The 12,659-nt window shown below is 39.6% G+C and overlaps 1 protein-coding gene across 2 annotated transcripts in view; it reads right to left on the bottom strand.

Annotated features, from left to right (window-relative positions):
- Window positions 1-12,007, bottom strand: part of LOC125775189 (uncharacterized) — a 410,502-nt gene extending 398,495 nt beyond the window's left edge. Inside the window, exons 1-3 of one of the 2 annotated variants that reach the window (XM_049445754.1) lie at window positions 11,613-12,007; window positions 10,476-10,576; window positions 10,316-10,399 (exon numbers count right to left, since the gene is read on the bottom strand). The gene's annotated coding sequence lies outside the window, so the exon portion shown is untranslated. Of the gene's footprint in view, window positions 1-10,315; window positions 10,400-10,475 lie in introns of both variants that reach the window. The other variant, XM_049445746.1, reaches the window with a different exon arrangement.
- Window positions 12,008-12,659: the final 652 nt, after the last annotated feature.

Here is a 12,659-nt window from a genome sequence, read left to right as displayed (position 1 = left end):
CGGTTGGTGGCCGATCAGCGAACGGAAGAGCATGTTGACGATACGTGGAAGGTTCTTCAACCTGAGCATTATTAACGTGTATAGTCCGCACCTTGGAAGCGCCGATGACGATAAGGAGGTATTCTATACGCAGTTGGAGAGGTAGTACGACCGCTGCCTACAACACGACGTCAAGATCGTCATCGGAGAATTTAACGCTCAGGTCGGACGGGAGGAGGCATAAAAACCCATGATAGGCAGTTTCAGCGCCCACCAGCTGACGAACGACAATGGGCTTCGCCTAGTAAACTTCGCCTCCTCCAAGCACATGACCATTCGCAGCACCTTCTTCCAGCACGCACCACGCTTCAGCTACACCTGGAGATTACCACAGCAGACATATTCCCAGATTGACCACGTTCTCATCGATGGAAGGCACTTTTTGGATATTATCGACGTACGTACGTACAGAGGAGCAAACGTCGACTCAGACCATTTCTTGATTATGGTTAAGTTACGACAGAAACTGTGCGCAGCCAATAAGCTGATGTGGCGAGGGACTTTGCGACCACGCTTGCAGAAGCGTTGCCGGAGGACACCACTTTCGAGGCGATGTCCCTCGACCGTGCTCGACCGAGAGCAGGCCAGATAAGAAGAAGAAGAAGAATCTCGTGGGGACAACCCTGTATCCACATGTTTTAAGATTTGTTTCAAGTATTTGGCCTGCAGTTTCAGGATAATTTTTACTGTCTGGCCCTTTTGGTGAAAACTCTGCCGACCCCCGGACTAAACGAATGCAAAGATGTCACAACTCTCGATGTCAACTGCGAACCGATCAATGCAAATGTCACGCATCAAATAATAACCATCTCATCACCTGCCTTTTGTCGCCCTCCTCATTTGAATCGAGAAAGATTGAGCAAAAACGGAATTGACAGTGATATAGTATATGTAAAAGAATAAAAAGTTTCCCACATAAAATGTTTTACCAATACTACTGTGTCCGAAAAGTAAGGTGACAAGGTCTAATTTCGCGCGCCAAAAGATTTCGTTTGTCAATATGTATGTTTTGACAGATCTGCCACGTTTCAAGTCACCACATCAACCCGGCTAGGAGTGACAAGTTGTTTCCGGAACTGCGCCAAGTGTTTTTGTTCATATTAACCAAGTCGTTCAAATTTCTGGTGCAGCGCGCATGTATCAAATTTTGTTTGCGCAATGAAATAAACGCTGCGGAAACATTGCTGATGTTACAAAAAGACTTCGGGGAATAATCCATGTCGAAGAAAAATGTGTACAGTGGTACAGTGAATTCAAGAATGGCTGTGAAAAGGTCGAAGACGAGGACCGTCCTGGGAGACCATCCACTTCGACCGACGACGCCCACGTCGTCCAAATCAAGGATTTGGTGGTCAACAATCGTCGGTTGACGATACGAGACCTTTCGGAAAGTGTTGGGATTTCCAAAGCCTCGGTCTACACCATCCTGAAAAATGTTTTGGGGTTGAAGCGGGTGAAGTCTCGCCTGGTGCCGAAATGCCTGAACCTGCTCGAAAAGCGGGATCGCGTCGAAGTCTGCAAAACGATGCTGGCAGACTAAGCTGGAACGTTGAAATCGATTATAACTGACGACAAAACGTGGATTTACTCATACGACCCGAAAGCAACGTACCAGTCCAGCGATAACCGTTCCCCAAACGAGCCGAGGCCCAAGAAGTCGCGATAAAGCCGCGATAAAGCCGGCAGCCATATTGTTTCGCAACCGCCGTATTCGCCAAATTTGGCACCAGCCGATTTCTGGCTGAGCTAAAGCGGCCGCTTCGGGGACACCGATTTGACACTATCGAGGAGATAGAAGCCGCAGCGACGGCGGAACTAACGGACATCCCTGCATCCGCGTTTTTCATCTGCTTCGAGATGTGATAGAAGAGGTGGAAGAGGTCCATTGCATCGGAAGGGGATTACTTCGAAGGTGATGACCTTCATTTGGCCTAATAAAAAGAAACCATTCAAGAAAAAAAAACGCAGTCACTTTATTTTTCGGACACAGTAGTAAGATCGGTACGAGAACCGTCCACCACACCAAATAGTGAGCGATACACTATCGCTACAACACGCAATGAGAACCGGTGAAACAGACAACTTAAAAGTGCGTGTCGTAAAGAACATCAAAGGAAAGCGTAATGTGCGGAATCGCTAGTATCATCAGGAGTGGACGGCAAGAGAAGTGAGAATTGCAAGACGATAGTATTGGGCAGAACTGTGCAGTATCGTTAGCATCATCAGTGGACGACAAGAAGTACATGAGAGCAGAATCGTTCTGCGATAGCAGTTAACATATGAGAGCGCCAAACGGTACGAGCAGTGCGTGAAGTGTACAACAGCAGCGGAAGGCGTACCAACGTATGACGAGCAGTGAGAGCAGTCGGCGGCAACAGCAGCAGAGATACGATATGAAACAACTATACTCGAGCGAATCCCCATCAAGGAAGGATATTATGTGAATTATTGTACAATAGAAAATGCGTATACCAAACAAAAGCGTAGCAGGTGTCATGAATGTAATTGCTCAATTAATTTTTACCTCTTAATACGATTGTACTATCAAAATTTTAATAATATGGGCATTTAATAGTAACACAAAATACTCACTATCAATCATACGTTTTCAAGAATAATCACTTTGGGCACTCCTTACGCTCTACATGCTCTTTTCATTGCTACCCAAAATTAAACAATATGTAAAAAGATTACAAGAAAAAGAAGAACACCTAAGACCGGGAGATCAGAAGTTTCGTAGATGCTTGATTGAACATTATGGTATTGGTGCCAATGATGCGTTTGGGAAATTAAAAAAATTAGTAGCAAAAGCGAAACCATCAGAGATACCAGTGGAATTAGAAACTATACACAAATCAGCAAATTACAGCTACACCAACATTCATTTATACATACAGTTCCTACTACAGAATAAAGTATTTAAATTTAAAACACTAGCTAAGATTAGCATTGTATTACGTCGTTGGCAATCAAGAAAAATGGTGGAGTTTCATATTAAAATTGCTGCGACATTGGTCCACATACAGTGTCCGACAAAGGAATAAGGCCACTCGGTTAACGCTTATACGAATGTACTATTTTTTTAGTTATAGTACTTTAAACTTAACTATATTTTCAGGAAAGGATTAACAACGTGTAAGCTTCATTTCTGCAGAACAGTTAGTGGATAGGTCATTTAACTAAAAAGTTATGAACAGAAAACGTAAAAAAGCCAAAAAATCGCTCGTCAATTGAGCGGACGGGTATCAGCAGTCAATCGCTAGCACTGTGTTCAAAGCCTTCGACGAGACCACACGTTCTTTTTTGCTCCCGTTTTATCAAGTGTTTTTTGCTTTGTTTGTTTGCGATGGGTCGTGGTGTACACGCAACTGAAGAGCAGCGTCAGCTGATCAAGCGTTTGGCGGCTGCTGGCGAGTCGCAGCGCGCGATTGCTGCCAAGCTTGGGCGCTCGAAAACCTTTGTAATGAATGCTATTCATAGCACGGGAAGAAAGGTATCCGCCGGTCGTCCGCGCAAAACTACTGCGAGAGACGATGGTAGGATGACGCGGTTGTGTAAGGCCGATCCGTTTAAGTCGGCCAGAGCGATAAGGGACGAGCTGGAGCTATGAAGCTACTTCTACTACTACTTCTTGGCTTAACGACCTTACAGGTCACGCCGGCCATTTCTGGCTTACTAGACTTATTTTACCACGTAGCCGGGTAGTCAGTCCTTGCTACGGGGGGACGGTCCGAATGGGATTTGAACCCGGTCCGGCCGTGTGGACTGGCGCCGTTTATCACATGCACCACCGGGCCGCCCCAAGCTATGAGCTATGAAGCTATGAAGCGATAAAACGGTCCAGCGTCGCCTGGTTGAGAACAACCTGGTCGGCCGGTGTCGCCGCAAGGTTCCGTTGCTGAAACGGTGCCACTTGCAGGCGCGAATCAACTTTGCGCAAAAGCGCGTTGATTGGGCCAGCGACAAGTGGCGGAATGTACTGTGGTCCGACGAAACCAAGGTCAATTTGTTTGCTTCGGACGGCAAACGCTGGGTGCGTCGACCAGTTAACACTGCGTATAAACCGCAGTATAAAGTAAAGACCGTTAAGCACGGGGGCAACATCATGGTTTGGGGTTGTTTCTCGTGGCACGGTGTTGGTCCCATCTTTTTGATTAAAGGTATTATGGACCAGCACTGCTACGCAGAAATACTACGAACCGTGATGTTGCCTCATGCCGAGTGGGAGATGCCGCTGAAGTGGCAGTTCCAGCACGACAACGATCCCAAGCATACCGCCAAAATGGTGAAGAAATGGCTTGCGGATCAAAAAGTTGACGTGATGGAGTGGCCTGCACAATCGCCGGATCTGAATCCGATAGAGAACCTGTGAGCGATTGTGAAGTCGCAGCTTCCAGCCGCAGGTTCTCGAAGCAAGGAGGAGCTTTGGGAGGATATCCAACAAGCATGGTACGCAATTCCTCCAGAAATCTGCCAAACGTTGGTTGAATCCATGCCCCGAAGAGTAAGAGATGTTCTTCGGAACGATGGGCATGCTACCAAGTATTAAAACTACCGAGCAAGCCCGGGGTATGGTTATAAAGTGGGATGAAATGCCCAAAACGATAGTAAAAAAAACTGTTTAGTACAAAAAATTTAACTGGCCTTATTATTATGACGAACGAATTTCTGACTTTTTGATTACTTCTTCTCATAACTTTCATACTTGACGCTTAAACCAAAAACGGTTAAGAGGACATTACAAAGACACTTTGTTCATGCTTTTCTCAAAATTTGATAATATTTGAACTAGTATAAGTAACCATTCATGACATTTTAACAATCGAACAACTTGTGGCCTTATTGCTTTGTCCGACACTGTATATGATGGCAAAGCCGACAGTTTTGAAAATTTTCTGGGTTCATCTAAATTACTAAAAAAAAAATTATCCAAAAGACACGAATCAAATCTTGGTAGAGTTTCTTAAAACACGTTTAACAGGAGCCTAAATTAGATTTCGCACCAAACATAACTGATTTTGAACACTGACTTGAAACACTTATAAATGATGTACAGTCACGGTGTCAGGAAAAAATAAATCCCGACAAGGTCATAATAAATTTAAAAGCAATCCGACATACAGATACTAAAGGCCTACGCGAAGAAGTTGAAAAACTAAGTACAAAGTATGGCAATCAAACGTGGAATAGAAACACTTATTGATAAAGTTAAACTCACGGAAACAAAAATCAAAAAAACGATTTTTTCAGAAACACGAATAGAAACACTATCTGATCTGACACCACACCGCCACGTTGTAAACGCTGTCGACTGGGCTTTATGAGTCCGTTCAAAGTGGGTATAGATATCAGGTGGGCTTATCCCTAACGATTTGACAGCTGCGCTGTAGAAAAATGAATTAAAATTTGACGTTTATGGGTTCGATTTTTTGTCAGTGTATGTGAGCGAATCCTTTGGAACGTGCTATGTGTGTGAGTGAAAATATATGTATTACAATCGAACCCACAAACTTCCAATTGGTTTTCAATATGTCTACCGCATCAAAGCTATAAGCCCACCTAGTCTCTTTACCCACTTTGAGTCCGTTGAGCAATAAATATATAAAATATTATATCGGAGTGCGCCAGGTTGCGATACCTAGGGGTCAAGAGGGCGCTGGTTTGGGCCTCGGGGTCGAAGGACCTCCGGCTCGGAATCTGGCGGTTTTGGGTTTTACGTCATTGTTTTTAGTCAGTAGCATCACGACAGGCGAAGAGCGAACTAGTTTATATGTGTTTCATAACGTAAAATAAAGAGAAAACTCAAAAGTTTAAAAAAATCTTGCTAACACAACGGAGAAATTCATAAAGGACTTTTCATTCGCGCGAAAATTCAGGTGCTAACAGAAGGGTTTACACTACTCAAGCCACTGCCTACCGATTGCCAATCATACCTATCAACTTAAATGCTAATAACTTTATAAAAGTCAGAATAGAAATGTCTACAGATCAGCACAGCCATCTTATCGTAGATACTGGAACAGACGTTTCTCTGTTAAAAATTAAAAAAAATTAAGTTAAATCATCAAGTATTCGCACAAAACAAAATTAATCTTACAGGTATTACCACTCATTCAATAGATACTTTTGGCAACTACCTATACATCTATACACTTTGGTGAGACGTCTGTCAATCACCAATTTCATCTGATACCAAAAGATTTAGACATTGGCGCAGATGGAATATTAGGTAGAGATTTATTTGCGTTATTGACTATTAACACTGGCTTCTTCATATTTACCACAAGGACATCAGTGCCCCTATCGAAGATAAAACAAATGATGGTTTTATATTACCAATATTAAGCGAAGTAATAAGCGAAGTAAAACTGCCAAACATAAAAGAAGATTATAGTATTTGCAGAAGAAATCAGCCCTGGAGTATTCTGTGATAATTCAATTATAGGAAAAGGAAATCAATACGTTAAATTCATAAACACAACTGAGAAGAATGTGTTTGTCAGTAACAAATCGTTCAAATCCCAAGTCGACCTAATAAAAAATTACAATATAATGAAGCAATCACCCCACTCCAATGAAAAACCAAGATTTGATAGTATAATAGAAAGCGTAGATACGAAAACAATTCTGCAATACATCCATAATGAATTGAATAATCTTTTAGCAAAATATACAGAACTCTTTTGCATAAATGATTATAAAATCTCCACCAATAACTATTATAAACAGTCAATACAGTTAAAAGATAACATACCACGTTGCAGTCCGAATTACAAACAAATTTACGCCCAAGTAAATGAAATAACAGGTCGACAAGATGTTAAGAAACGATATTATCTAACATTGGGTCTCATCTCATAATTCTCCGATATTACTAATTCCAAAAAAATCATAGGCAGAGAAAAAATGTAGACTTTTCATAGACTATCGTCAGTTGAATAAAAATATAATGCTGGACAAATTTCCATCGCTCGGGATAGATAAAATACTACACTAACTAGGTAGGGCAAAATATTTTACAACACTCGATCTCATGTCAGGTTTCCATCAAATTCCCCTTAAAAAGAATCGAGAAAATATACTGTATTTTCCACCGCTTCAGGCCACTACCAATTTAAAAGGTTGCCGTTCGGACTAAATGTGAGCATCAACAGTTTTCAGAGGATGATAATAATAGTGATGGCTGGACTAACACCAGAGTGCTTTCCTTTACATTGATGATATCGTCATTACAGGATGCACTATTAGGCATCACCTTGAAAACTTAGAAAGAGTTTTTGATCGACTACGTCAGTACAACCTCAAAAATGTGCATTACAGACAAGGGCATTTACACGGACGAATCTAAATTCGATGTAATACAAAACTATCCTTAACCGTGCAACACAAACGAAGTTAGAAAATTTGTTGCCTTCTGCAATTATTATCACAAATTCATCCGTAAATTTGCAGCAATTGCGAAACCTTTAAACGAATTACTTAAGAAAGGGAAATTATTGTATTGGTCATACTAATGTCAGAACGCATTTGATACTTTACGCAACAATCTTTTGTCACCTATGATACTAAGATATCCCAATTTTTCAAAAGATTTTATTATCACTACTGAAGCATCTGACACATCATGCGGGGCCATTCTTTCACAAATGTATTGCAGAGATCACCACCCAGTGGCATTTGCTTCTAAAAGCTTTACAAAAGGCGAGAAAAAGAAACCAACCATAGAAAAAGAATTGACACCTATACATTGGGCTATCAATTATTTTAAACCCTATGTCTATGGTCGAAAATTTAAAATTCGTACTGATCATAGACCTTAGAATTTGTTCAACATGAAAAATCCAACCTACAAACTTACCCGAATGAAATTGGACCTTGAGGAATTTGATTTTGAAGCAGAATTTGTAGCCGGTAAAACTAATGTTAGTGCTGACGCTGTGTCCAGAATCATAATTACTTTTGATCATTTAAAATCATTGCAAGAATGTACATGCGAGAATAAAAACAACCAAGCGTTGGTAGTAAAGGTTAGGGCAATGACTAGAACCAATAGAAACGAAACAAATCCAATAACACAGAACGGCAGAAGTGAAACCATAAATACACCATCATTTTGGAATACAGAGAATCCTTCAAAGGTCAATAACCTATTAAAAATACAATCAAAGATAAATGGAGATGCTATTAAAATAACACTTTTCAACAGCAACGATAACAAGGAGCTATGCAGTACAATTATCAAAACAAAACAAGATGGAAGTCAGGCGCTCGAGTCTGCTCTTCTAAGAAAATGGACTCATGCTAAAAAGCTATATAGAGATAAATTAGCTATCTCCATGGGAGATGAAATTTTTACTCAATTCTCGCCTCAAACTATTAACCGTTATGTCTACGACCGCATACCCGGGTATGTTTTTCATTTTCAAACTTTAATAACTTTTTCCAGAAAAAAGATATTGTTCTGATTTTTTTTTGTATCTGTAGCAAATTTAATTCTCTTATAGAATGCGTTTTTAATTTATTTTTATGTTAATCGCAAATATTTTTTTCGTGATTTTCTTTTCTTACCCCTCAAGTCTACGACCGGCATACCCGGGAATGCCATACATTTTGTATGGCGAGTGGAACTTTTTTGTCTTAAAACTGTAATAACTCAGGCTGTATTGAATATTAAAATTTTTAATTTCGTACACAGCTACATACATTAGTTTTCTTTGTTTTGGCAAATAATTAGATTTTTTCTGACTTGTTTATTATTGCTTTTTCGACTTTTTCTAAGCTTTTTCAGCTTTATCTAAGCGACTTTTTCAGCTTTTACATTTTAAAGACAGAAAAGTTCCACTCGCCATACAAAATGTATGGCATACCCGGGTATGCCGGTCGTAGACTTGAGGGTGTAAATTTGGTCGTAGACATTACGGTTAAGGAAATCGCAAATAGAGCAGGAAAGAAGAAGTAAAGGAAATAGGAAATAGGAAATCCTAAACAATTATCACATGTTACCCTCGGGAGGACATGTTGATCAATATCGCTTGTACTTAAAAATACGAGAAAAATACAAACGGAAAAACATGAACAAAGATATAAAAAAATGTGGAAAAACTGCGATATATGCAAAATAAACAAAATAACACGTCACACAATAGAAAAATCCTTGGTAACAACGACGCTTTTGGGACCATTCGAAGTAGTATCAATAGATACGGTGGGCCCTCTTCCAAAAACACCCAAGCATAACAGGAACGCTCTTACTATACCATATTCCCTAAAAGGGAAAGTACTGTCCTTAAGAATAGGTTAGTTAAATGATAAAAATCTATAACATATAATTTTTATATTTTTTAAAATTGGGGAGGTGTGGCGCCTACACATCAAACAATCATAATATTATAGAAATACAAAATAGGTAATCGAACTTATTTTAATAACATAAAATATAGATTTTAGGTATATATTATGGTTTAAGATATAATATTTTAAGATATGTGTAGCCTTACGGCAGACACATTAAAATAAATTAAAATTGAAATTAATTATAGTAGAATTATGGAAACTGTTGTACTTGGTAGAATAGGATAAATAAATAGTTAAAGATAAGGATAGGATAAATTAGCATTAGAAGTTACATAGGAAGTGTCAACAATGAGTAGACGTGCTCGACATTCCTGTAGGAGGAGTAGGGTAGTTCATCCGACGAAATAGGGCCATGCGAGAGATCGCAGCTAGAAGCTACCAGAGGACGCCTGGGTAACGATCCTCTCTTAGTAGAAAAGAGTGCGTGAGGGCAAAGGACCAATCGCGGATTGTAGGCAGGATTTAGCCTTATATGGTCAAGAATGGGATCGTCCCGGGGGGCATGCGTGCGCAAAGAGAAAGACGGACATTAGCTTTCGGACTGTGAGAAAATACACCAGTATTTTAACGCCAAAGAAGGATAGTTCAAAATAAGTATTCACGGCATCCGAAACTAACTCAAGCATTAATCGTAATGCGACTAATAGGAAGTAAATTAGATAAAATAGGATTAGATGGTTAAGGAATCGGTATAAATAGCGGTTTAGGATAAAGCAAAAGCGAGATTAAGTTTATCGTACCAAGGGGAAACGCTACCCGAGCATAAAGCGAAAATATAATAAGGGGAAACGCTGCCCTAGTAAAATGTGAAATATTATAAAATACCAGTGAAAAGCTTAACGGGCGATTCTTTTTAGTTTAGCGTTAAAACGTAATATCACACCCATTACGAGATTGTCAGTCTTACGACTTTGCAACTTACCTTTGCATAACACATTCAATGTGTTAGGTAGTCTCTCAGCAGGCTCACTTAATTTACAATATTACTCACTGTTGGTTTTGAACCCTAAAAAAAAATTTAGAATCTTAATCCGCTCTTTTATTATCTACGTTTACAGCATAAAAAAACATAAGGTACTCACAAATCCTGCAGACTGGTGAACATCGCATTAAATCCAATGCGATTACATCCTTTTTTATCCCACTACAGCATATTCGTATTCGTCCGGTATGCCGCTTGCAACTACAAATGTAATTTTATAAAATAATATTTTATTAAATGATCGGAAAAATTAACAAACAAAATGGGACTGCGCTAGCTTCTTTCCTGCAACACGAAATATATCAGGCTTCCATCCATTTTAATTAAACAAGGACGAACAAATGAAACTACGAATGCATCTATCGCACTGTTCTAATACAAAAGTAATATTATATATATTTTAATTTTTGTTTTTTTTTAATTACATTACATTATCTTATATAAAATCTCTCTCTTCTTGGCTTTAATGGCCTTTCAGGTCACGCCGGCCATTTCTGGCATACTAAACTTATTTAACCACGTAGCCGGATAGTCAGTCCTTGCTACGGGGGGACGATCCGGATGGGATTTGAACCTGGTCCTGCCGTGTGGACTGGCGCCGTTTATCACATGTACCACCGAGCCGCCGTCCAGGATAACGAGATTATTTGATGTATAATTTAACCCCTTCACAGTCTCGTGCCTTGATCGTGCCTTATTTGACCAGCCCGAGCACCGTTTTTTTTAAATCGAGACTGTGAAGCGGTTAATATAACTACAAACGCATCTCATATCTACACATTTTATGATTCTTTAAACACATTTAATAAATTCAATTTTGTAAGACATGACAAAATTTCGATGATATTGCAGGCTCCAGAACGCAATGCAAATGTGTACAACAGTTAGTATCATTGCAACAATCCATGCGTAAAATCCGCTAACCTTACTTTCTTGAATTCTACGAAAGCGATACTACACACACAACTAAAGCAATTCACAAGCAGAACAGCAGAATATACGGACATTTTGTACCACAGATGCACACCGTAGCTGAAACACCAACACCACGATACTTGAACTACTTCTAATACGCACTCGACACAACACAAAAGACGATATGCGATACAACAAGCATTCTAGACTTTGGAGTCAAGAACTTCTGTGCGTGTGTTCGTGTACTGACGCCGCATGAGGCATAACTGCGCAAGGAGATAATATAAATGTTCACACATTAGGCATATTAGGAGTAACTTACGGTTATACAACGAGGAACATACTTTTCACTATGTTCAGTCATCCAATGAGTACAATTTTGCCAACACCACTCAACACTATCACACTTCACTAAACGGAACCGCTTTCGAGCATTGACCCTGTAAACTTACACTATACAGTCCTATCCCGCACTATTCACGCGAATCAAAACTTTTACTATCACTGTAAATACGTTAACTTAACTAAAATAACCTTAACTGCATCTTTAGTAATATTAAATTCACTGAAAATAAGAAAATAATCACAGCTGTACCTCTTTCAACCGACCCATAAAGCGCCATGACAAAACTGCATCTAATAAATTATTAGCATGTGCTTAAACGTTTAGCAACAAACGTCATCCGTTGACAGCTAATGAGCGGTTGAGGTGCTTAAGGCCACTGTACACGACATTTTCCACGTTGGCTAAAGTCTGAAACACGACCCCCCCCACTCACGGCACTCATTTTTGACGTACAGGGTGGTTCCGTGGTTTTGCACCGTGGTGCGCATCCGTAATGGTGATGGTTGCGTACTTTGTTTATTATTGTCGTTCAAAATGCATGTAACGGACAAGCGATCGGGTCCGCAGGTTCAGTTTAGCAAATGCTAATAAACGATATTTCACGTTGCGCATGTGCCGCTTTCTTTTGTGTTCGTTTATTCTCGACTACTAGATATAGAATGAATCAGCGGAAATGTGCTACGGACTGCAAAAAGTGAATTATTTTTTATAATTACAAATGCATTTAAGGGATGCATTAGTTTTCGCGTTAGTGAAAAGTAATTTTAAAAATTCGTTGTGCCATTGTTCCCTTGCAGCGCAGGTCGTGTTCAACATATTTTCAATCATTTTATGCGTAACTTTGATTACCATGCTATCCGGTAAGTTAATTTACATTCTATATTCTATTATTCTATATATACTATCAAGTCTGAGGAGGAGTGCTTATAATTTTTATTATTTATATTTTTTTTCACTCGAATATGCGAACTACAATGAATTGTTTTCAGTTTATCTATTTGCTCATCTTTATTATTACTCACA

Source organism: Anopheles funestus, chromosome X (genome assembly GCF_943734845.2).
Source record: "Anopheles funestus chromosome X, idAnoFuneDA-416_04, whole genome shotgun sequence".
NCBI lineage: Eukaryota > Metazoa > Arthropoda > Insecta > Diptera > Culicidae > Anopheles > Anopheles funestus.
Note: the sequence above shows the minus strand (reverse complement) of the source record. Positions and strands in the feature narration are given on the sequence as shown.